Source organism: Peromyscus californicus, unplaced genomic scaffold (assembly GCF_007827085.1).
Source record: "Peromyscus californicus insignis strain IS unplaced genomic scaffold, ASM782708v3 Scaffold_13__1_contigs__length_99412109, whole genome shotgun sequence".
Lineage (NCBI taxonomy): Eukaryota > Metazoa > Chordata > Mammalia > Rodentia > Cricetidae > Peromyscus > Peromyscus californicus.
In genome coordinates, this window is record NW_026294424.1 from 90,470,233 (window position 1) to 90,497,455 (window position 27,223).

The following is a 27,223-nucleotide window of genomic DNA, read 5'->3' on the forward strand; positions in this document are numbered from 1 at the left end:
GGGAGGTCTAAATAAACAGTCAGAGAGTTTGTTCTTCAAAACATAACAGATTTGATCATACTAGCCACTGGCAAAGTGATGGGAAGCTGAAAATCGGGAGCCTGAGGGACTTGACAACAGCTCAGGGTGTGGGAGAGCACAGGAGAAAGCTAATTAGCCACCGGAGGGAGGATCACATGTCGTGAGAGTAAAAAACCTCAGCTCCTGCCTTGTCTCCATTTCCCTGAAAAGCTAAGGCAGAATCACCTCTTCTAATCCAGGGATTGAGATAAGGGTAGGTGGGAGAGACAGGGAGGGGAAGGGAGGGAAGGAGAGAGAAGACTGTGAGGTGCTGGGCAAGGTTGCCGTTATCATCTCAGGCTGGGGTGTTTTAAGTGGCGTGACATTTCCTCTCCACCAGTGACCAGCAGCAGTTATACAAACGGCACAATGCCATGGCCGATGCATTCCAGGCGGGTCAGAAGCATCAGAACAAAGAGAAGCCAATGAAAATGTAGATTCCCCGGGAAATGACCAAGCCTACCAATCTGGAGGACCTGCATTTTGATGCCTCCTCCAAGAGGAAGACACACACCACACGTACAACTCAGAAGAGCTGGTTAAATACACAGGCTTGGGAGTCAGCATCATCAAGGGGTAGATTCACCCAGGTAAACTATGGAAGAAGAGAGAAGAAAGGATGGAGGCATGAAAACCCCTCACATCAGGAAGCAATAGGGCTGAGGAAAGAATGGGAGGATCAGACTGAAAACACATGGAGAAAGTCCAGAGAAGGGTCAGGATCACAAAGAGCTCTTACGATGCTTTTCCTGAGAGACCCACAGCAGAACTGAGCATCTGAGCCTAGTCAGGTGGTCTGTCCACTCTGAAGCAGCCCGTGGAGAATGGAAAAAGGAGAGAGAGCAGGAGAATAAAGTAACATGCTTAGCAATGAGCAAACATCTAATAAAGATGACCCTGCTGGTGAGAACGCATGTAGACTTGCAAATCATTCTATATTTGCCGAGTAGGTTGGATGAAGCAGCCCAGGCTACTTGTAGGATAAATTAGTGGCCACAGTGTTTTCATTACAATAAAGGAAGGAAGGAGGAAAAGAACTTAGGGTTCTCATTATTCATCTAGAAGAAGACAGACGAGGAAATGATGAAGGTGCCAACAGTAAAGCAAAAGCAACAAAGAGTACATTTTTACGATGAACAAAAATGGAGAGGCAGGGTTTGTCCCATCTTCCTTAGTCTGGCCTTGAACTCCTGGGTTCAAGAGATTCATCTGCCTTGCCTTCTAAGTGCTGGACCATGTCAGCCATTTACTGGGAACAAAGTGACATAAGGAAATCTGAGAACTGCTTCTTAAATCACCACTTCTAGTACAGAAGATCGACACATCAGATACCTTGAAGATAAAGACATACAAACTAGTGCTAGCAGTGTCTGTAATGTATTCACACATCAGAGCATTAGTGTATACACGTGTAACTACATATATTACATAAAACTAAGTTGTAGGTAACTGAGAATGATACAAAACAATTCTTGTCTCTAGACATGCAGATTCTGTTCGGTGAGGTACAAGTTTGACAGATTCCTGTTTCTCTCTCTCCCACAGAGGAACCATGTCTGCCTTCATTTCCACTTTCACTCAGCACTGTTTACCTGTAACTCAATCTTGTTGCTCTACAGCAGTGGTTTTCAACCTTCCTAACGCTGTGACCCTTTAATATGATTCCTCATGTTGTGGCGACCCCCAACCATAAACTTACTGCATTGTTACTTCATGTGGTGGTTTGAAAGCAAATGGCACCCAAAGGAAGCCACATTATTAGGAGGTGTGGCCTTGTGGGAGTAGGTGTGGTCTTGTTGGAGGAAGTATGTCACTGTGGAGGCGGGCTTTGAGGTCTCATATATGCTCAAGCCATGCCCAGTGAAATAGACCACTTCCTGTTGCCTGTGAGTCAAGACGTAAGACCTCTTAGCTCCTTCTCTAGCACCATGTCTGCCTGCATGCTGCCTTGCTCCCTGCCATGACAATAATGGACTAAACCTCTGAACTGTAAGTGAGCCACAACAATTAAATGTTTTTCTTTATAAGACTTGCCATGGTCATGGTGTCTCTTTACAGCAATAGAAACCATAAGACAGGAATTGGTACCAGGAGTAGGGTATTGCTGTGAAAGGCCTGACCATGCTTTTGTTTGGAGAAATTTGGGCTTTGGTACTTTGGGATAGGAAAGCAGTAGAATGCTTTAAGTGCTGCTTAGTGGGTCATACTAGTAGAAGCATGGAAGTCAGTGGTGCTAAGAGTGATTTGAACTGTGAGGGGCTGGCTTAAGAGGTTTCAGAGGAGAAGAATTTTAGTATGTTGTCTAGAGAGGCTTCTTGTGATATTTTAGTCAAGAATGTGGCTGCTTTTTGCCTTTGCCAGAAAAATTTGCCTGTGGCTAAAGTGAAGAGTTTCTGATTAATTCCCTTGGCAAAGGCAATCTCAAAATAACCTAGTATTGATGCTATTGTGTGGTTACTAGTGTTAACTCTAATGAAGATATATAATGAAAAGGAGAAAGCTGAGCAAGGAAAGTTAGGAGGAGAAAAAGAGCACTAGGAAGTGGGATGGAGCAAAGTTCTTTGTTTAAGGAAATAAACAGATTTAAAAATGGAATACAGAGAGTGGTGACCTCAGGGCAAGATCCCACTCAGCTAAGTTTCCAACTTGAGAAAAGGAATTAGAGAAAAGCTTAGAGCTGGGTGTGGTGGCACATGTCTTTAATCTCAGTACTCAGAAAGCAGAGGCTGGCAGATCTTTGAGTTTGAGGCCAGCCTGCTGTACAGAGCAAGTTCCAGAACAGCTAAGCTTAGGCAGTGAAGGGAACCATAAGAAACAGAAAGCTGATAAAGATGTAAACAAGGGGGCCATGGTCCAGCCCCAGTAAGCTGCACAACTTGGCAGCTTTAGCCATGTGATTCTGGAATTAAGAATAGAAGAAAGGGGCTATGGAATTTGCCTCCATGACTAGGGAAGGCAACTGAGGCCAGGCATATGTCAAAGCTGTCCCTGAATGGGGAGGCCTAGGGAGGCCATTGCATGAAGCTGTGAAGGTGAAGCCTGGATTGTCTTGGAGACCACAAGATGTTATAGATATCAGAAGTGTTGGATCCTGTGGAGGAGAGCTGCTAACAGGGAGTGGAAGCAGCCCAAGAGAAAGAAGCATGTTGCAGTCAACAAAGCTGAACGAAGTTGGAGATCTGAAGAACCCTTTGACATCAGACATTGAGATGCAGAATTTGGAGTTTGCCCAGCTGGTTTTTGGCCTTGCTTTGATCCAGGATTTCCTCACTATGCTCCCTTCCCTATGTTTTGGAATGGTAATGTATATCCTGTGCCATTATATGTTGGAAGTATGTGATCTGCTTTTTTATTTTAATTTTACAAGGGATTACAGTTAAGAGATTGCATGAATCTCAGAAGAGGCTTTGAAATTTAGACTTTTAAATAAGTTTGAGACTATTATAGACTAAGTTGGACTTAATGCATTTTTGCATTATGATATGGCTACAAGCCTTTGGAGACCAGGGAGTGGAATGTGGTGGTTTGAAAAAAAAAAAATGGCCCCCAAAGGGAGTGTCACTATTAGGAGGTGTGGCCTTGTTGGAGTAGGTGTGGTCTTATTGGAGGAAGTGTGTCACTGTGGAGGCGGGCTTTCATGTCTCCTATATACTCAAGACACTCCCAGGGTGTTGGTCTCCTTCCTGTTGCCTGCATATCAATCAACATGTGACAGTTCCTTCTCCAGCACCATGTCTACCTGCACGCCACCTTGCTCTGCACCATGATAATGGACTAAACCTCTGAAACTGTAAGGGAGCCACGCTAAGTAAATGTTTTCCTCTATAGAGTTGCTGTGGCCATAGTGTCTTTTTATAGCAATAGAAACCCTTTAGGGTTTCATAAATTCGTAACTGTACTTTCACTGTGGTTTTTAAATCGTAAGGTACATATCTGACATGTGACTGTTGTGAGGGTCTCGACCCACAGGTTGAGAACTGCTGCTCTACAGTGTACTCTTCCCAGTACTCGCCTGCCTGGCTCCAATGCCCCCCTGGCTCCTGCAATGGTAAGCAAGTTCGGAATCTTTAACTGGTACCCATTTTTATATTCGCATGAGAATAACAAAGTTATCTTTTTCTGAAAATTATTCTTTAATGGTTACAACCTTTTATGGAAGGGCTCATTTTAATGTGAAAAAAAATGTCAGAATATGGAAAAATAGGGTAAGGTATCCAAATTTTTTTGAAGATGGACTATTTCTGATGCCCAAAATCAGTAAGTTTATTTCTAAAAACTAAAAACTATAGACCAATTTTATTTCCAAATAAAGATGAAAGTAATGCTCATGATTTTAAACTGATGGCAGTTTTCCATTCCCCTCTCATGGCCACTTTCCAAACTCCATTAAAGGGGAAAAAAAAGAAATAGAAGGAACATAAGTCAGTTTTCTGGATGCCTATCTCAAAAGTGTGACACTTGGTCCCCCAACACCAGATGAAAATGTACATGGCAATCCATGTACTAAATAGGTGAGAAGCTGAAACCTCGATGTGTTTATCCTCCCACTTTCCCAAGCCTGTGGGCTGTCATTGTATCAGCAGGCATTGTCTCAACAGTCACTACAGGATCATCCGTTTCTGTCTGCAGCTCTCTGAGCTCTTATGTCTAACTATCCCAGAATCTGAGCAGCTACATTGAGAACTGCACTTCCTGAGTCAAAACCAAGGGTATTTGTTAAAGCAATAGACAAGCCCTTTCTGTCTGAACTGTTTTATCAACTGAATCCTTTAGGCTGCTCTTGAACCAAAATGTGAATTGCTGTGGGCATTACCAGGCAATCGTGCTCTTGAAGAGGAGCAGCCAAAGCCAGAATACCAGCCTAAAAATAAAATCCACATTAGTCAATGGCTCTGCATTTCCTGGTACACTGTTAATACTTCTTATAGATTATCAACCATCTATCTATCTATCCATCTGTCTATCTGTCTATCTATCTATCTATCTATCTATCTATCTATCTATCTATCTATCTATTCATCCATCCATCAATCTATCATCTATCGATCTATTTATCTATGTATCTATTCTATCACCTATGTATGTATGTGTCTATCTCCATCCATTCATCTATCTATCCATCCACCCATTTATCATCTGTCTATCACCTATCTACTCTATCACGTATGTATGTATGTATGTATGTATGTATGTATCTGTCTATCTATCTATCTATCTATCTATCTATCTGTCTGTCTGTCTATCATATATCTATTATTTTTGAGGAACTGGAGACTAAATCCTGGGCCTAACCAATATTTAGCAAGGACTATATCACTGAGCTATATCCCTCGCTGTGGATCTTGAAAGGACAGTTGCTATCTGTGAGATATTTTTCCAAGACCTTGGGCCTGTCATGGTTGTGGATGTCCTTAAATTACTCCTGCTTTCAGCCTCTCCTCTTCTCTTCCCTTTTCTCTTTTTCCTCCTCCTCCTCCTCCTCTTCCTCCTCTCCCTCTCTATAAAGCCTCACATATCTCAGGCTCGCCTCAAACTTGTTTTGTATTCAAGGATGACCTTGAAGTCCTGACTCTTCTTATGCCTGCACCTCAAAAGTGCTGGCCTTACAACTGTGCTCCCACCATCCCGGCTTACGCAGTGCTGGAGGCTGGACCCAGGGCTTCGTACGAGCAACGCATGCCCTGTACATACTGATCCGTGTCCTCGGCCCATCATGAAACTGTCATGTTATGGAAGCAGGCACCTAGGAACTGCGTTATCTGTAGAGCATCAACTCCTGACTGACACAAAGGCAGGGGGGAACGCTTGTTAAGGAGGCAGAGAGCCGGCAGGCAGAAGTGGGGGGTGAGGAAGGGTGATGGGGTGGGTGTGACCAAAACACAACGATACATATGTGAGAATGCGTAATGAAGAAAACCACTATTCCCTACACTCACTAAAAATTGATTTACAAGTATGAAGAAGGACTTCTTTGCTTTGGACCAGAACCCTGCCCACTTCTACCTGCCCAACTTACTTTCCCTGCAAAGGATAAGACAGAAGAGAAGTCACTGTCCTAAACCGGCTGTCACTCTATATTCCAGGAAGAGCAGAACCTCAGAGGACGCCTCCTCCAGCCCCCTGCCACACATGTGTGTGCACATACACACACACATAACACACACCACACCACACCCCCACACACACACCACACACACACACACCACACCACACACACACATACCACATCACATACACACACACCACACCACACCACACACCACACACACACACACACCACACCACACACACACATACCACATCACACACACACACACCACACCACACCACACACCACACCACACCACACACACACCACACACATACCTCATACACACACACCACACACTCCACACCACACATGCACACCACATCACACACCACACACACACACACACACACACACACACTCCACACCACAAACTCCACACCACACACCACACACACACACCACACCACACACCACACCACACACACACCACACACCACACACCACACACCACACACACACACCACAACACACACCACACCACACACCACACACACACACACACACACACACACACACCAGGAGAGCAGTTACCCATGAGAGCAAGACTGCACCCTGGAACAGGAGAGAGCATCGTGTAGAAACCAGACTAGGCCCCTCAGGGGAGGAAAGCAGTTACAGATGAACAATTTCTCAGACCGCCTCCCAGGACCAAAGCTGTGGCAACAACAGGTGCTTAATTACGCACGTATCTTGTCCCCATCCCAATCTTTTCTCTAGTTAAGCCCAACACTATCGTCAATACATTGAAAATGAACCTGGAGGGGTCACTGGACCCCTTCATCTGTTCCTCTTCCCAGTGCTTATTTACCGAATCCTCTCTCTCTGCTTTTCAGCGCTATTCTTCTCTTTAGTTGATACATGGAAATGGGTGGCCAATCTAGCCAGTGGGGTCAGCTGGAGCAAGGGCTCTTCCCCAAAAACTCTGGTTAAAAGAGGGGAGGGCAGGAGAGATGGGTCAGCATTGAAGAGAGTTTGCTGCCCTTTGAGAGGACCGGAGCTTGGTACCTAGCTCCCACATTGCTCAGCTCACAACTGCACATATAACTCCAGCTCCAGGGAATCTGACGCCCTCTTCTGGCATCTGTAGGTATTTGCACTCACATGCACATACCCTCACACAGACACACAGATAAAAGTAAAATCAATCTTTGTTGTTGTTGTTGTTGCTTTAGAAAGAGGGAGGGTAGATGGGGGAGGGGTGGGGGAAGGAAGGCCCTCTTTAAAGCTATCTCCTTCTGAAGCATTATTTCAGATATGAATATTAATGTTAGTTTTCTTGGAGACAAATGAAATATCTGTGGTTAGAAATATCCTGGTAGATAAGGAATTAAATTCAAGGAGGCAGATCTCTCTAACACTATACAAGAAAATATCCAAGCTGCCTGTAACACATTTTCAAATGTTGGCCTCCATGGCTAGTGCTGGCCTCTCTGTAGACGATAAAGATGCACAGGCAGCCTGAAGCTGATGGCGAAGCAGAAGATGGACGGATACAGGGGCTTGACAGTGGCCACGGGGCTCAAAGGGGAGCCGACGACAGTCTGGGCAGTGCGCGGCTGTTCCTTCCTAGACACAGCTTGAGCTCCAAGCCAGCCAGAGCCACTGCCAGCTGACTCAGGTGACACCAAGATAAGCATTCCCTAAGCTGTTTTCATGCCCCAGACCCATGTCACCCCAGGGGAGAGCAATCCTGTACCCCCTGAATATGAACTACAAGGAACAAAGGCCCTGGACATGGGTTGCTTTCTTTTCCCAGCACGCCCACCGGTCCTCCAAGGCCTGTCTTTCACTTGTTCTCCCTCATAACTTCCTCCTTTTGTCTCTTCCCTCCTCTCCTTCGGCTTGCCTGCCCTGCTTCTTCCTCTTTGACTCCAATAAGTTACTCGGACTTCCATTCTGAGTCCATTTGCAACTAATTTTATTAACGAGACCTGCGGAGGGGACGCTGTGCCCTGCCCCACCCCCACATCCCCGTGACAAAGGCCGCCGTAAGATGACTTGGGATATCCAGCATGGTGACACACACCTCTACTTCCAGCACTCTGGAGGCAGAAGCAGGCAGATCTCGGTGAGTTCGAGGCCAGCCTGGTCTGTAGTGTTCTACATAGTGAGCTCCAGGCCATTGAGGGCTCTACAGTGAGACCTGTTCCCTCTCCCTAAACATAGACTGGGAATAGATGAAAGTCAACATAAAAATCACCAGGCAGTGCCACTTCTAACTTACACACCATGGAAATGACAGGAGCAACATTGTAAAGAAGGAAAAAATGACTTGTTGGCAGGGGAAGGACTTCCACCCACTACACCTTCCTCTCACTTCTACAGAAGGTTTAACTATTTGACAAGAGAGCCAGGCAAATTGGTTGGATACAAAACATTTTTAAAAAATCAATATTTTTCCTGTATATCCACAACAACAATCACAAGATGTAATAGGAGAGAAGAACCCGTTTACTGTGTACAGGATGCATGATTTGGAGGACAAACTTCGCTGAAAGAGAATCAAGTAAGAGGCAGTAAAAGGCTGCTCAGGCTGGACAGTGCTTCACAGTGCGTCTCCCTGAGTGGGGCCCGGGGAACGCTGCTTCAAAGTCACAGCCCACGCTTCTCAGAATGCAGATTCCTGGGCCTCACTCCAACTTAATGTAATGAGAAGGGAGGGAAGGAATGCTTTCAAGAAGTGTGCCTTAGGCCAGGTGTTTCAGCACACCCCTATAATCACTGCAGTGGGGTGACTCAGGCAAAGAAAAAAAAAAAAGTCAGCCTGGCTACACAGCAGTGCTTTCTTTGTCCAAACAAAACTAGAAGAAAACCAAACAAATAAAAAGCTCAAACCCTGAGAAAAGGAGGGCCATGTCTGGACACATAACACACCTATGGTGCGATGCTAGAACACCTGGGAATTAAGCTACCACAACCTTCCTCACTCAGGTTTCACAAAAGGCCCGGAAAAAGAGCTGCCCTCACATGTGTTAAACATAAAGTGTATCATAAACTTCAGCAATAAAAATAATGCTGTCCTGCACAGAAACCAACAAATCAACAGAGCAGAAACCATAGCCCTAAGACAAACTCCTCTGTTCCGCCGCAGAAGTAAAATGCTTTATGTCATTACAGCATCCCCAGGAAAGCGCTGTACTTTCCGCCCGACCAATTGGGAGAGTTTGCTGGCAATGGTCTAAAACGACGGGGCACTGAAGCAATTTAGGTGTGTGGTGGGGAGGTCACAGGTACATCTCAGAGGGGGGGGGTGCAGGCCAGAATAAGCAGAGGCCACACCACCTCAAGTCGGGAGACCTGTCCCACAGGTGAAAAGGCCGATATCTGCAAGGGTTTTCAGTTCAACCTAAGGAAATGCAGGTGCTGGTGTGGACCTGGGTTGTATCTCAAATGGGCCACTCGTTGTAGCAAGTGCTAGAGTGATGAGCAATGGGGTTTTTATATACTTAAAATTCTCTAAAATGAAGAAGACCCACAAGCCTACAGTAAAGTTTGAAAGAAGGGTTCTCAGTACAGCTGCCGCTGACATCTTGTGCTGGCTAACTCCTGGGTACGGGAGGACTGCCCCGTGCACTGCAAGGTTTTTAGCTGAATCCCCACCTCTACCTGGTGGACTCCACTCATCGTATTCCCACCCAGCGGTAACAACAAATGCTTATTGATACTGCCAAATGTCCCTGGGGCAGGGGAGGCAAAAATCACCTGCTACCGAGAATAACTGTTTTAAAGGAATCAAGGATGAATACAGCAATCATCAATACATGTGCTGCGAAAAAAAAAAAACAACAAAAAAACAAATTTTCAAATGGGAAAGATAACTATGCGCTTAGATCCTGGCATACCATGCAAATAAACGTTTTCCTTGGAATAAGGTGATTGTCAAGTTGATGGGATTTACGACCACCCTGGGCGTGTCTGTGAGGGATTTTCTAGATTAGGTTAACTGGGATGAGAAGACCTACCTGTAAGTGGGCAGCATGACACCATAGGATGGAGTCCTAGACGAAGTAAAAGGAAGAAAGGGGGCAGCACATGAGCATTCATCTCCCCCAGGCTTCTGACTGTGGACGCAATGCTGTCCCCAGCCCCTGCCACCGGCCTTCCCTGCCATGACGGACTGGATTTGTGAACTGAAGTCAAACAAGCCCTTTATGCCTTAATCTGCTTCTTCGGGTTTTTGATCACAGCGAAGGGAAAAGCAGCGAACGTGACAGGTTAATATAAAACCCGGAGCTGCGATACACCCAGGAAGCCTGGGGACACACTTAGCTAAGGGCTGGCTAGGGAAGCATTTCCTTTTTCTCATCTTTTTCAGATTGACTTTATTTTTATGTGCACGGGTGTTTTGCCTGCAGGGAGGTATGTGCATCGTGTGCACACAGTGCTCGTGGAGGTCCGTGGAGGTCAGGAGAGTAGTGAAGCCCTTGGAACTGGAGTTTCAGGTAGTCGTCGTCAGCCACTGTGGGTGTTGGGAACCCAACCTGGGTCCTGTGCAAGAGCAGCCAGTGCTCTTAACCACTGAGCCATCTCTCCAGCCCCGAGAAAGTATTTTCTTAAATTTAAAATATAGGAAGAAATCACAAATGAATAATTTTGACCACAGAGACTAAATTTTTGAAGGAACTAAAAAGTAAGTGATAATCTGTGAGGGTTCTTATAAATGGCATGAGAAGGCGATGGCTTTATAGACAATGACAGTGTGATGAGACTACAGTGACTACAGTGACCGCACCAGGGGAAGTGGGCAGAAAGGACGCAAACCAGGAGTTACTGGAAAAGAAACAAATGTCGAGCTGCAGACAGGAATTTCTGTGGAACTCACCGAAGTTTTCATTTTTTTTTCTCTCTGTCCAAGAGGTAAAGATCTTCTAAAAATAGATCCTAATGCAAAGGAGAGTGTAGGTAAGGGGGGGTAATCTATACTCTGATGACAAAATGTCAGGCTTCTGGACAGCCCCTGGAACACAAGTGGCTAATGGGATCAAGAGGCTGAAGGAACCTGTCCTCCAACACAGATTTAGAGCAGGGCTGAATCTGGCCGCCACCGAAAAGACACGTCCAGGTTTCAATCCCCATTTCCTGTGAATGTGACTATTTGAAGCAGGACCTTTGTAGAGGCGGGTGCTGACAATCTCGAGGTGTCAGTGCGGATTCACGGTGTGGCTGGCGTCCTTGTGGAGCGAGGGGAGGACACAGGCACAGAGAACAGCCATGGGCAGCAGGGACGGCGCCACGGGCAGACAGCAGTGACAGCGCCATGGGTAGCAGGGATGGTGTGTCACAGACCAGGGAGACCAGATGCTGGCAGAGGCAAGAGAAACTATTCCTTGGAATCTTTAGGAGGAACACGAGCCTTTGAAGGGCCAGCAACTTAATTTTGGATTTCTGGCTTCCAGGGCTGTGAGAAAATAAGGCTCTGCTGGTTTTTTTTGTTTTTTTTTTTGTTTTTTTTGAGACAGGGTTTCTCTGTGTAGCTTTGCGCCTTTCGTGGAACTCACTTGGTAGCCCAGGCTGGCCTCGAACTCACAGAGATCCGCCTGGCTCTGCCTCCCGAGTGCTGGGATTAAAGGCGTGCGCCACCACCACCCGGCTCAAGGCTCTGCTGTTTTAAGCCACCACTTTGGTGGCAATTCACTGAGGCCTCTGGAAACTAACACACTAAGGAAATAACAAGAGGTAGGAGCAAAGGTTTATATGTACATGTACTGAAACCTGCATGCGTTGTAGCAATAAACTATCAGGAAAAACTTGAAGTAATTAAAAAAAATACAGGCATTAAGGGGTTGACAAGATGGCTCGGTGGTGAAGTTTTTTTCTTCACCAAGTCTGAGAGCCTGAGTTCGAACCCCAAGACCCCCCGAGTGGAAGGAGATAGATGACTTCTGCAAATTGTCCTTGCATCCCCCACTCACAATAAATAAGTAAAAACATAGTATTTATGTTTTAAAACTGAAAGGAATAAGTTATAATGAACCCATAGTATATAATGCAACTATTAAAATGTGTCTTAAAGAACAAACCATGTAAAGATTCTTATAGCATATAGACAGAAAATTCAGGACATAAAAGTATGTGTGCAATGTAATCCCCAAAGGTAACTGCATATAATATGTTTACCACTCTTATGAACAACATGGGGGAAAATTCCAAATTGGAAACAACACATGAAATCAACAAAACACTAGAATATACATGCCTTTTGTCCTACATATTCAGGAAGCTAAAGCAGGGGGATGGCCTGAGCTCAGAAGTCGTAGGCAGCCTGACAACATAACCAGATTTAGTCTCAAAAACACCCTCATAACCTAAAAGAGTTTATTGTGGGAAATATATAGTTATTATCTGCTGAGGATATTGCTCTGTATGCTGTGAATGTGTTGCTCTGATTGATTAATAAATAAAGTGCTGATTGGCCAGTAGCCAGGCACAAAGTATAGGAAGGACAAAGAGAGAGGAGAATTCTGGGAACAGGAAGGCTGAGTCAGGAGTTGCCAGCCAGACACAGAAGAAGCAAAATGTGAAGGCAGAACTGAGAAAAGGTACCAAGCCACATGGTCAAACATAAATAAGAATTATGGGTTAGTTTAAATGTAAGAGCTAGTCAGTGGTAGGCCTGAGCTAATGGCTGAACAGTTTTAATATAAGCCTCTGTGTGTTTACTTGGGTCTGAGAGGCTGTGAGCCAGGTGGGACCAGGAAAACTTTCAGCTACAATTATCAACATAAAGCATTTGTGAGTCAAAGGTGAGCTCCATGGATACTGAATGAATTTAATAAAACAGTGCTCACCCCTTAGAAAATATCTAGAGAAGCTATAGTCAGAAGGGTTCTATGATCTCCCTACCCCCACTCTATCAGTCAATATTATTCTTTGGAATGAGAAGAGAGCTTTCCCCATAAACAAAACTAGAGCAAATTAATACTATTGTGTTTATTAACATCATTCTAGCAAGAGATAGAAATAAAGACATATGGACATGGGATTGTTAGTGAAAACAGTGAGTTCAGAGAACAGACTAAAATCTTACAGAAGTTAATGAGCATTCATATAGAGGGTTAGATAAAGCACAGAAATCCAGTCCTCTCAGAATCATAGAGCAGAAATATACAAATGTATAAAAGCATCAGCCTCCCCCTCGAAATGTAGGGCCTATGTGCAGTAAGAAACAGACATGAGAAAACCCCACAGGACACTTCAAAGACTCAGGAGTCAGTGTTGGAATTAACATGATTTCTGTCATTCATCTGGAGTGCCTGTTTTAAGACACACCTACAGGAAATTTACAACTAAGCCACTTTTGAAATTGTCTTAAACCTACCTAATAATCTTGAAAGCTAGTTCTGTGTGGAGATTCACAGCTAAGCCCGTCAGTGCCCCCACCTGTTACTTTAATTAGCATCTCATCACTAAGGAAGCTTCCCCCTCGCACACTCTTGTTACCATTACTGTGTTTATTCCTTATTCCTCTTCAGCTCAGCTCGTGTCCTCTAGGGAAAGGCAAACCTCTGCACAGCCTTATGATCCTTTACAAAAAGCACCAGTGATGCCTTCCAATTTACACACCACACTGAATACGTATTTTATACTTGTTTATTATGTCTGTGTGCATGTGTGCAAGCCAGCGCGCGCGCGTGTGTGTGTGTGTGTGTGCGCGCATGTGTGTGTGTGTGTGCACGCACATGCCAGAGTGTACATGTGGAAGTCAGAGGACACATTTTGGGAGCTGGTTCTCTCAGATCATCAGGCTTAGTGGCCACTTTCCCAGTCCAGTAAGCTATATTTATGATTTATTTTATTTTATGTATATGAGTGCTATATCTGCATGCCAAAGAGGGCATCCCATTATTGATGGTTGTGAGCTACCATGTGGGTGCTGGGCATTGAATGCAAGACCTCTGGAGGGACAGCCAGTGCTCTTAACCACTGAGCCATCTCTCCAGCCTAGTAAGCTATATTTTTATGTTGACATAAAGATATTTTTATGTTAACAAAGTTATTTTCTTATTGTGTGCTGTTTTTAACTGCCAAGTTAAAAATGATATGTATTTACTTTTTCTTGATGTTTTAATATGTGTGTACACTGAGGAGAAGCTAAATGAAGCTAATTAACATATGCAACACTTTAAACACTACTGTTTTTGGTGAGAACACTTAAAAATCCACTCATAGAAATTTTCAAATATCTGTTATATTGTTATCGACTCAAGTCATCATGCTGAACAATAAACACCTTGGATTTCGTCTTCTGAGATAGGAGACAGGGTGCCTTGAATTCTAGCTGTCTGACTTTAGGAGATTTATATCATCACAGGACATGCCAATTCATTTATTTTTGAGTAGATTAATGAACCTATCTCAACTATTTACATGTGTACGCAGTCACGTGATTTACCTAGCTCAGTGCATGGCACACACTAAGAACATAATAAGTGTGAGTGACAAGCTTGTAATTCTTTCTCTGTACAAAGCTCACCTGAGCAGTTAACCAAATCCTCATCGGAGTCAATCACATATTACCATGAGCTCACACTGGCCTCATGGCTGTCTGCTGAGCTGTGTTTTCTTAGAGGGTGTTTCCTTCTCCCATACATCTACATGGTTCCTAATATAAGTGACTCCTGATTTCAGTTACCCACTACGAAAGGGTAGGAGAGAGGAGGAGGGAGGAGAGTGGTGACACACATTTAATGATACATGCTCTGTATACAGGAGCAGCAAAATTATATCTCACTACATGTTAAATTTAATAAAATCTTATTTGAGAGGAGGTGTTAAGTTTGTACAGGAAGGTGAAATGACAGGCACAAATCAGACTAAATCAGTGAAGAGCCTGCAATAAACCACAAATCACCGTCTCCACTCGCTGAATTCCCACTAAACACTCAAATGCTTGCAGTGTTCTGGCTCTTAACCCTCTAGTACAGCTGTGGCAGTTTGAATGTAGTTGGTCCCCATAAGCTCATAGGATAGGGGGCGGCACTATCAGGAGGTGTGGCTTTGTTAAAGTAGGTGTGGCCTTGTTGGAGGAAGTGTGTCACCGTCGGGGCAGGCTTTGAGGTCTCCTCTGCTCAAGCTTTGCTCAGTGTGACACTGAGACCTCTTCCTGTTGCCGGGGGGATCAAGATGAAGCTCCTTCTCCACTCTCAGCTCCTTCTCCAGCACCATGTCTGCCCGCATGCCGCCATGTCCCACCATGATGATAATAGACTGAACCTCTGAAATTGTCAGCCACCTCAATTAAATGTTTCCCTTTATAAAAGTTGCTGTGGTCATGGTGTCTCTTTACAGCAATAGAAACCCTAACTAAGACATCAGCTATGGGTTGATAGTGAAGAAATGTGTATAAACTAGAATGGGTAAAGTCTCATGGATTTAAAAGTACAGATATCTAGACATGCTTCCCTTAACAGTAACAGCCTTTGCCCTATACTACTATTTTAAAAATCCACTTTGATAGATGGTAATCTCTCTCTCTCTCTCTCTCTCTCTCTCTCTCTCTCTCTCTGTGTGTGTGTGTGTGTGTGTGTGTGTGTGTGTGTGTGTGTGTGTGTATGTGTATTAATATACTTACATATACTAACAAGCATTGCTTTCCTTCAAAGTTAAAATCATTTCACTTTAAATAAGGTATATTCACACAGTGCAGCATTTCTCAGTTTTAAAGAGGAGGAATTCCTCCCGTATGCGGCAGTGTGAGTAAACCTTAGGAAATTACGCTAAGTGAAGCACACCATCTATGAACAGACAAGCCAAGTGAGATGTGCATACCTTACAATCCTGGTGCTATGGAGGCTGAGGCAGGAGGACCTTGAGTTCCAAGCCACAAGGAGCTCCACTCACTTAACTTGTTTCCAACAAAATGAAAAAGTCACTGGCCTGACTCTACTTTGATAAAGTACCTAAGGTTGTTGAGTCATACTAGATTGTAAAAGAACTCACTTGGCAAAGCTCTTTGAACATTTTTTTTCAGTTATTTTTGTGATTAATTGTTCACTCAGGGTATGCACACTTCTACCAGTGTTTCAACGACAATGGAGTATTCCACTGTGGGGATCTACCTGATTTATTTAACATCAGAAAAAAAAGTGGATGATTGGGATCTGCAAAGGTGTGACCAATGGAAAGGCGCCAATAGAGAACAAGAGAGGTACAAGGCCACACAGGAGACAAAACGTTAGGAGTGAAGAGGCCCTGGCTCTGGAGCAGACTGAAAGAGAGAGTGTCTCGGGGTTTCTTTCTGTGATAAAACACCAAGACCAAGAGCAGCTTGGAGAAGACAGGTTTATTTCATTTTACAGCTTGCAGGCCACTTTCACCACTGAAGGGATTTAGGGCAGGAACTCAAGACAGGGGCCTGGAGGCAGGAGCTGAAGCCAAATCACGGTGAAATGCTAACTAGTTTGAGGACATGACTTGCTCAGACTTGCTTTCTCATACACTTCCGGACCACCTGCTCAAGGGTGACACTTCCCACAGTGGGCTGGGCTCTCCCACATCAATCACTAATCAAGAGAGTGTTCTACAGACTTTCCTGAAGGCCAATCTTAGGAAGGGATTTTCTTTTTCTTTTTTAAAAAAATCATTTTTGTTTTATTGGGGGTTTACCCATATGTCTGTATTCCAGTATCATCTGTAAGTCTATGTGATGGTGTTGTATCCTGGAGTTAAAGACAATTGTGAACTGCTATGTGGGTGCTGGGAATTGAACCTGGGTCCTCTGGAAGAGCAGTCAGTGCTCTTAACCGCTGAGTCATCTCTTTAGACCCTATGAAGGGATTTTTTTTCTCAACTGGGAGTCCCTCTTCCCAACTGACTCTAGCTTATGTCAAGCTGACAAGGGATTAACTGTGTTGGTTAGTTTTATACCAACTTTCTAACAGTCCATGTTTCTTCATTATTATGCTTACCCCATTCTGTTTACATGCCTGCCTCCTCCTACACTGAGCACTTGCTTATCTCAAACATATGGACACTACAGAAATGTGTTCTGAAGGTACAAATGGAAAGCACTGGACATGAGTCAGAAGAGGATCCACGGTTCCTTCTTTGAAGCTAATCTGTAATACACAAGTTGGCACTTTGACACTAGGGGGGTAAGTGAGCCCTTGTTACTATGACAACCTGGTGGGACAATGGCCCCGACTCTAACACCAAATATTTGTCAGAGTCTTCCTGATTAAGATAAGATGGGTTCCATTAGCCTTCATGCATTCATCTCTGGCCATTGGCCCACAGGCACACTCTGTGATGCCCTGAGGGAACACGATGGTACACAGGCTGCCTTGCCTACCTCTGAAACCACCTAACCAGCCAAACCTGATGGAATCACATGAGTTGTTTTTTTCTTTTAAGTGTGGTGTCTGTAAACAGCTCTCCCCACTCCATGCCGAGATTCTGATTTAACTGTTCATTAGCTCCTCAGATGATTTTTCCGTGCAACAAGGCTAGGAACCTCTGCCCCTGGGTTGCCTGCCCAACCTCATGAGGGTGGCGCTGTCCAAGGTAGCAGGTTATTAAGAACTTGACCAATCCAGCACATGCCCATGCCTGTTATGGACAAGGTCTCTCTGGACCACTCAATGGAAGGATGCCGCACCTTAGACAGCACAAGGCGGCAAGTCACATGCTAACTAAATCTAAAACCACATATGGCTGGTAAAATCTAAGTTAATCAAAATTAAAAAACCTATCCCACAACAGGCCCAACAGTAGACATCATTAGCTTTGGGGACCAAATATTCACTGACCCAGCTACTCAACTCTTTGGTGGTATAGAAGCAGTCCAGACAATGTGGGAACAGATGGGTGGTTATGTCTAATAAAACTTTACAGTATTGTGCTGGCCTCTGCCATTAGATAGTCAAATGCCGTAAGATAAAACTAAATTGCATAATATAACTTCTAAACACAGAAGGACAATGATTTAATTGGAAGGAGAGGGAAGCATGAAAGCATAGATTGAGGCCAAAGTGAGTCTTAAAGTATAGACTGGGAATCATGTTAAGACAGCCTGGATTAACAGAATGTCAAGAACTCCTGTAAAACAGTCATGGTCTGAGAGAATAAAGAAACCTCCTCCTTCTGTGGTGATTGTACTTGTGCCAAGACTCCAAGAAATAAATCATGTGACTTCCAAAGGCTTTGTCTAGCTTTTAGACATTCTATAGGGAAACCATCACCAGTTAGAACAATTCTCTTTAATTTTCCATGTTGAAAAAAAATGAGTTAAAAATCTGCATTATTAAAAAAGTGGAAGTAACAGGGAGATAAGGAGTCATCTTGAGAGGCTGGGGTGATGACTCCGTCAGCACAGTGCTTGCCATGCAAGCTGAGGACTTGAGTTCAGATCCTCTGCACATACGTACACCTGTAACGCCAGGGCTCGAAGAGCCAAGAGGGAAGAATTCCTACAGTCTGATGTCTAGCTGGACTAATCTAAAGGTGAGTTACTCTGTCTCAAAAACCAAAATGAAGGAGACCCCTGACTGTAGCAGGTAGCTGTTCTAGCTATGATCTTGAAGCACTGCCCCTAATGAGGTAGCAGGTAACTGTAATACCTGCCTATGACCTTGAAGGACATGCCCCTGGGGTGTGGCCGCTCAGGACCCTTAAGACCTGGGATGCACATACTCGGCCCTCTCTTTGCTCCTTCTTGGTTTGGATGCTGAGATCTTGGACCAGGCAGATCAGCGTGGGACACAGCTTGGCTTTCCCAGACTCTACGATAAATTTCCCATGGTAATGAGTTAACCCCTAATAAATTCCTTTGCTCATTAAATAGACTCTGTGGATTTCTCGCATTACCTGACATTGACCTCTGGGTTCCACATGTGTGCAGGCATACACAATCATACATCCCATGCCTTCCCACAAACAGCTATTCTGAACAGGGACCATGCTACAAGCATCACTATAGCTAGAAGTCACATATCTGAACTCTGTTTATGGCTTTGCAAGCAGACATGACTTGGGTAAGTGGCCTGATCTTAAAAGATCACAACTTGTCTTTCTCTGATCACAACTGGGTCTGTTCTGCAATTCAGTTAATGGAGAAATTATCTCTTTAGTTCTACAAACATAATATACAATCAAAATTACGATATGAAATGGCAACCCACTCCTCTCCACATAAATCAATTTTTATGCCACATATAAGCTGAAATTAAAAGGGAGAAATACCAGTCAAAATGTCATAGGGAAGATAATTGTCTTTTTAAAGACCACTCGCATTAACTGCTAAAGTTACGATATAAATATGGTCCTTGTAGACACTGTGCTGTCATTGACAAGAATGGTAAAAATTCAAAATGTTAGCCTTTTGAAGTGGAGGGCATGTGGGAACATAGTGTCATAAAAAAAAAAATCTGTTACCCCTAACTTAACATCCCACTACTGACTGATGTATCTTCATGTTTCTGTATAAATCACTAAGTTTTGGTGAAACTGGGGTTAGAAGTTTTAAGATACACTTCTGTTAAGAACTCTAAAGAGCTACATCACAGTAGTCTCCTTTTAATAAACAAACGCTTCTAAGTTCACTAAAAACTAAGGCTTGTATTGTTTTACAATGATATCACCATTTTATTTATTTCATGTGTGTAAGTGTTTTGCCCATATGTAGACCATGTGTGGGCCTGGTGGGCAGACAGAGGTCAGATGAGGATGCCATAACCTACACCGGAGTTACAGATGGCTGTGAGCCACCATGGGAATGCTGGGAGTCAAACCCAGGTCCTCTGCAAGAACAAGCACTTTAAACACCATCAAGTCATCTCTCTACCCCCCAGCATCGCCATCTCTTAACTATTCTATTCACTCGTGAATGACAATTTGAAAGACTCTCACCGATTTAGTACAGCTTTCCAGGGTGTAACACTCATTTTAGCTATAGAAAGTCAATTTTAACATATGTCCTAAAACTTCCAATTAATGTCATTTAGAACATTTCCTTGTCAGCTAAATCATCACAAATGTGAAAAGTAGAATAAATCTAATCAAAATGTTTAATTTTGTCACATGCCTTAATCTCAGCCTATGGGAAGGAGATTTGGAATACTGGGTCATCTTCTGGTATTAATATGTAAAGAGATCAATTGAAACGGAGGAGGAGTGAATCTGAGGGAGAAGGAGGTGTGTGAGGAACTGGGAGGAGTGGAGGGAGGGGAAACTGCAATCTCCTTGTAGCGTATGAGAGAAGAAATTTTATATATGTGTATATATATACATATATATGTGTGTATATATACATACATACATATATGTGTGTATATATATATATATATACATACATACATATGTATTTATCTCAAAGCAAGCCTGGGCTACATGAAACTGTATCTGAAAAACACACGAAATGGTTTTTTAAAAAACAGTATTTAATCAGGGGCTGGGGAGACGGCTCACTCTCCCACCCACACACACATTTGATGAGAAGTAGGCTGTGTTCCTAAGCTCTGTTTGGAGACACTTGCGTTTATAGTCAGTTGATTCTCATGATCATTCATTATGAATGCTTCAGAGTGAGATAATGCCATTTCAACTACAGGCTAATTTCCTCACTGCCATAGTTAAGCACAATTACTTCTTAGGCAGTGTCTACCCGACTTTCAGTGTTTTTTTCATAGACGGTTCGCCAGGCCTCTTTCTGTTCCGTAGGCAGAGTCTATGTCACTGTCCAGAGGGACAGACGATTCTGGAGCCTTGAACAAAGTGAATATTTTACAGATTTTTAGTATGTTACACCTCTGGACTTCTAACAGAAGGAAACTAAGCACGGTGGTGAGCTGTGGCCTCTCCTATTCTACCCGGCATGGTCTCTGGGTAAGTGGTCCCTCGTGTTTAGCCTGGTCTTTAAGGAAAACTGGAATCTGCTTCTAGATTACAATGGAGAGAAAGAATTTCCAGCCTCAATTTTAAGACCCCCCTAAGACACTGATTTTCTTTCTTTCTTTTTTAGTTGCGGTGCTGAGCGTCAAACCCAGGACCTCTCCCAGGTGTTTTTCCATTTGCTGTGTGAGGAATATGCGAAGTGATATCCACAGGTAAGTGATTTTGAAAAGAAAATGTAGGTGATTGTACACAGTGGGGGACTTAAGATGGTCCTCGCTTTCTCAGCGAGCTTGTCATTTGCTTGCTGCAAACCACAATGTAGGAGCGAGGGCGTGTAGACAGGAAGAGCACACTTCTGGAGATATCATTTGTAGTCGGTCTCCAGGATGCTCGGATTTTGTAGGCACCAGGATGCCTCTCGAAGGACATTAACCTTCAGAGACGACTGGCTGGCAGCGGTGGGGTCTCTTCATCCTAGAACTGTGGTGACTCCCCTCTCACCATCAGGCTCAATCTTCTGCAGAAAATCACCACTGTTGGCTTATATTTACACACATGCAATGGTGCACAGTGTCCGAGTGCCACAGGTCTGCAGATGTCCCGTCTGTGTAAGTGACACAATCACATATGGGGCGTAGGGTGATTGGATTTGTGGCCTGTCTCCAGACTGATGGCCTTCACTACCAAATGAGATGTAGGTATTGTGGGAAACAGAACTCCCCTCATCAAAGAAAAACCAGGATAACTCACATGGGGCACTCAACATGGAGTACTAGTCAAGCACCAGTTATTGCTAGTGACCACATGTGTCTTCTCAAAGGAGGTCTCAAGATGAATTTCACAAGCAGGACTTTGCATCTGAACCAGTACACACACACACACGCACACGCACACGCACACGCACACGCACACGCACACACTATAATAACTGCAAACAATGACCATGCATAAATCATGTTGCATCGATGAACTGGGCTTGCAGTGAAGATTTAAAGCCAGAAGTCTCATTTCTCCAGTGCTCAGACCATATCTGCCCGCTTCCTTGTGGTCTGGTCATTATTATACATGGAGGAAACAAAATGTTTCATAGAGGACGATACACAGACACTTTTCTGGTTCTGTTTCAGAAGGAAAATGCTGATCCTCATTTACAAATTGATTTTAAGACCCAAAACAAGCAGTTTGAAAAATACTGTGGTATATGAAAACATTAACAAAGTTATTTTTTAAAAAAGCTAAATAGACATGTTACTTTATTTCAGAGGCCTTGGCATAGTATTGGAATTATATGAAGCATTTATTAAACTTATTTAAGCATCCCCATCACCTTGTGGGATAGTCAATGGAATACTGCCCTGCTGTTAATACTTTCAATACACAAATACCTTAGGGTTATTTTAACCTAACTCTAATACACCACAGCATATTCAACAATTTCTAAATAACGGACTGAAGGGTAGTCCCTGCTAGAGACTGCGAACCCCTAAGACTCTCAGTTCTCCCCTGTAGAGAGGATCTTAGGTCTCTGGGCTGGGTGAAGATCACTCATCAAGAAATGTGAGAGGCAATGTCTTGTGAAACCATCTAATTAAAAATGTGCTTTCTCCAACACCAAAATAACGGTTTTAATCGAAGCAAGTTAGTTTAAATATGGAAGCCATCCAGCAGAAGCTGAATCAAATCCCACTCTACTAAAAATGATTGTAGGTGGTATTTTAAGTGGATTTGGTAAACCCCACAGGCGGCGTGGAGCAAGGGCGGGGGAGAAGTGTCTAGATTGAAGTTCCAGAGAAAGAAACCAGACATGGAGGGCTCTAGAGCAAAGACTTCAGCTGTTCCTGAGCAAGCCCTCTGTCGCTTTTCTCAGGGTTGACTGTGTGAGAGGAAAGGAACAGCTAGGCGGTTACATCCCTTTCTTCAAATCTCTCCTACAAGTGCAGAAACCAACTCTGAGAATGAATGAGCCACAATGTGCACAGGAGCAAATAATGTCCTCTGTGAGCACCCACCCAGTGCTCCTCTGTGATCCCCACCAAGTGCTCCTCTGTGAGCACCCACCAAGTGCTCCTCTGTGAACACCCACCCAAACACGGTGCCAGCACCCAGGAGTGATGCTTATTTGGGGGACTGTCAGAGACAGAAACTTAAAAAGCCAACTGTTTTTAGAGTAGAAACGAACTCCAGCACAAATGCAAGTGCCTTTTCATAAAATAGGATTCCTGAGTTAAATCTTAATTCCCAGCAGTATAATGCAAATTTCTGCTTCTTCCTAATTAAGGGATAATTGCCATCAAATGTATCTCTCTCAGAAATGAGTGGTGGGAATTCAGAGTTGCACTACCTCATATGGTAGCCACTATCCCTATGTGGCAATTTAAATTAATTAAAGTTAAATAAAATTTAAAATCTGTTCGCAATTGTGCTGGCCACATTTCAACAGCCACATGTGACTTGTGGTTCTAAGACAGACTTATAGAACATTCCCATCCATGTAGAAAGTTATGCTGGGTAGTACTGATCTAGACAAGGCTATATAGAGATGTTAAAAAGGAAAGTATTCGTTTCTTACTCAGTAAGAGAGCTCCAAACCTTGCCGAACCTATTAGAGCTGGCATGACCCAGAACAGCATGGGGCTGAATCCGACAGTGAACACCAAAAATTCCTCATCATCTCGTAGCATTCCAATCGTCCTGTCTGAACTCTCTGTGTTGAGTATTTCCACTTTGGGCTAGGGAGGTGGCTCAGCCTATAATGTGCTTGGCATGCAAGCATCAGGACCTGAGTCTGCACACTCTAGTGCCCATGTGAAAAGCTGAGCATGGGTGTTGGGTACCTATAACCCGAGCCTTTGAGAAGAAGGGAAGCAGGTGGACCTCTGAAGCTCATTGGCCCAGACAGCCTGTCTGTCAATCAAGGAGTTTCAAGTTTGGTGAAGAGACTCTATCTCAAAAAATAAAGGTGGAGAGAGATTAAGGAAAGACATGCAATGTTGACCTCGGGCCTCCACACACATGCATGTACACACATGTGCACACCACACTCACACCCAACGCCCACACACTATAATAATGATAGTCACCTGGGCCTGGCAAGATCCTCATTACTACCTCTCTCGGGGCTCCAGATTGCTCATCTGGCCACTGGACCACAGAGGTACTGGCCACAAGGAAAACCAAGATAAAGGGCTCTCAAAGCAGCCAAGTGAACACGACAGTCCTGCAAGGCAACAACTTTGAGCAAGACAGTGGCAGGCTGTAGCAAAGGCTACCAGAAAGCATTATCGTGTTCATGGAAAACGATATCCTGCAAGGCAAACTACCTCCCTCACAACGCATTTCGAGAGAAGCACATGGACTAAGCAATTGCTTTCGAGATATTATAATGCAAATTTAAATAAGCCAAACAAATCTCATGCAGCTAACTGCAGATCATAAGCATGCATTTTTCAAACAGTTTCTGTTTGCTCAATGTCAATTTACGATGTCCAGTTTGTGAGCTACGAGCTTGGGAGGCTTGCAAAACATTTAAGCAATTTATACATCAAGGACAAACCATTAAGATCCCCATGCTTATGCCATGAAGATTAAATCCACATTTCTAGTTCAGTAAGAGATGACAGCTGTTAGGTGTGGTAGTGCACGCCTTTAATCCCAGTCCTTGGGAGGCAGAGGCAGGTGGATCTCTGTGAGTTTGAGGCCAGTCTACATAGTAAGTTTCAGGACAGTGAGGGCTACATAATAGAGACCTTGTCTCAGGGGGGTGGAGAGAGAAGAAGGGAGGGAGGCAGACAGACAGACAGACAAAGGCACACGCACACAGGGGGAGGGGAGGAAGGGTACAGCTACGGTTAATGTTGGAAGCAAGGTCCTTTCCAGGACACGTGTAAGAAAAAGTTAGGTATCTGGTGCATTAAAGTTGAGATTGTAAAATTATGCACTCCGCATTTATTACATGTATGTGCCTAGCGGTTTACCCTCAACATGGGAAACTAAATGGGCCAACTTATTAACTGCTACCACGGACTTTATACATTCACATTCGCCTACCCTTTTTATTAACTGCAGCCCAGAATGGAGTTTCAGTCCTGCATTATTAAAATCTGTCTTCGATTCAAGCAGAGAATCCAAGAAGCAGAAACTAATATTGCCCTTTAGGCTGTGTTACTGTAATAGATCTAAGAACTGCCTTATTCTGCCCTGCTTTTTAAAAAAATGGATCAGCGTACTTCGGTTTCTTAACAGGACCACGCATGTAGGAGGTCAGCGTGGGATCGCCCCGGGAGATCGCCTGGCTTCCATTCCACCTGGGCTGTGTTCACACGCTGGCAATCACAACCCTGCCCCAGCCCTGAAAGACCTGGTCGGAATAACCGCAGCCCAAAGCCCAGCAAAGTGCTTAGGGGTATAATAAAGTGCCATGGAGGTAGGGGTGTACGGATGAATTGGGGGGGGGGGTGGCGAAGGAACACGAATTCCAACTGGGAAACCCCTCATTCTCCCCTTGATTCATTTCAGGAGGGGAAAACCACTCAGCAAAGGCTCTCCCCATAACCCGAGGCAGCCGACTTTTCCCAATTACCATGACCACGGATAACCAGAGCGCCTAGTGCCCCGGCGACCGGCACCCCCGCCCACGCTCGGTCCGAAACCCCTGATTCTTCCCAGGAACGCGCGCCCAGCGGGGCACCGCAAGTTAGCGCCCGGGGTGGGGTGGGGGGCCGGCTCGGCTCTGCCGCTTCTCCCCGGGGTCCCCACCCGGGAGCGGCCGCGGCGGTGGGACACCTGTCCCCGGGGCCGGGCGGGGGCCGCAGGCGGCACTGCGGCGGCGGGGAGCGGGACGGGCGAGCCGCGGAGCCGCCCGGGGCTCGGGAGCACGCGCTCGGGGGGCTGGGGAGGCACTGCCACCGCCCGGGTGGGGTCCCCGCGGGGACCCGGAGCCGAGCGAGCCGGGCATCGGGGCCGGGGGGCGGAGGAGGGCGCCGCGCCTACCTGCTCCGGGCGGCGGCGGCGGCTCCCGGGCCGTGACCTGCGGCGGCGGCAGCGGCGGCGGCAGCGGCGGTGGCGGCAGTCGCGGTGGGGAGGGCGCTTCCTTCAGGAAGGGGTGGGATCTGCCCACCCGCCCCCTCCCGCCGCAGCGCGGCCCGTCCCCGACTTACTCCGGGGTCCCCGCTGCGGGGCCTCGGGTGGACGGCGGAGCCCCGCGGTCCCGGCTTGGAGCTCCCCGAGTCCCCGGGTCCCTCCTAGTCACCCGGGACTGCGACCGGGGGCGGACGGTCCAGCCGCTTGCTGCCCAAGCCAAGGTGGACGCGTTTGCCTGGCGCTCCTCACCCAACAAAAGGCAGGACGGAATCCGGGATCCTCCGCCTGCTGGTTATTTATTCCTGACCTGCGGTAACCTTCTTGCTGGCTCCCTTCTGTCCACACACCTAGGGCTTTGCACAGAGCAGCTACAATTCATTTTCAGGCCCGCTTCTAGCCCTGTGGCGTTCGCCGCCACCCGCTGCCCTCCCGTGGTTTTCTTTCATCTTACCGAACAGACACAGGGCCAACTTCTGACCCTGACAATGAACCCAGGACTTCAAGGCCGCTCTCCTACAGCCGACTCGCTCATTTTCCCTGTGTCCTGGCTGCATCGTCATAAAAACTGTAATCATCAGCATTTTTGTAGCATTCCCCCCTCCCAGACCCCAACTTCCCGCAGTCGCTGTCGCTGACCCCTAAGCACAGTAGCCCAGTGCCATTTTAATCTTAAATTCATGGCTAACTTACTTTGCTCGCCTGTGCTATGTATGGTAGGGTCCCCTAGATGAACTTACCACAGCCGTCTGTTTAAAACCGTTGCCCCTCAAAGCACAAGCTGGTAAGACATCCTCCATTCAACCTGTTCAAAGTCTCCACCACTGCCTTGTAATTACCCACACAGGCATTGATTTCTGTTTGGTTCTGACTACTGGAAGATTTTTGAAGACTTGCATGTGACTTTCTGTTTACCATACATTAAGGAACGGGGCTATTATTTAGTCAATTAAGGCAGCAAATCAGAAGTTAATTCTGGTATAGAGTCCCCTGAAAGCGTATGCTGAACGGTGTGGGAGTTTTCCTCAAGAGAGTTAACTGTGATTTCTTCATACTCTCCAAGTGAACCTGTGAGTCCCATGAAGTTAAGAATTGCTTGAGGCCCACCATGAACCCCAGTTCTGAAGATTATACCCCTACTCCCTGCCCCCTTGTGTGTTGGAGAAG

The 27,223-nt window shown here is 45.2% G+C and overlaps 1 protein-coding gene across 3 annotated transcripts in view; it reads right to left on the minus strand.

Annotated features, from left to right (window-relative positions):
- Tmem150c (transmembrane protein 150C) overlaps positions 1–26,875 on the minus strand; it is a 97,802-nt gene extending 70,927 nt beyond the window's left edge. The window contains exon 1 of one of the 3 annotated variants that reach the window (XM_052735468.1): positions 26,797–26,875. The gene's annotated coding sequence lies outside the window, so the exon portion shown is untranslated. Of the gene's footprint in view, positions 1–25,969; positions 26,082–26,136; positions 26,471–26,796 lie in introns of those variants that run through there. The other 2 variants (XM_052735467.1, XM_052735469.1) reach the window with 2 other exon arrangements.
- Positions 26,876–27,223: the final 348 nt, after the last annotated feature.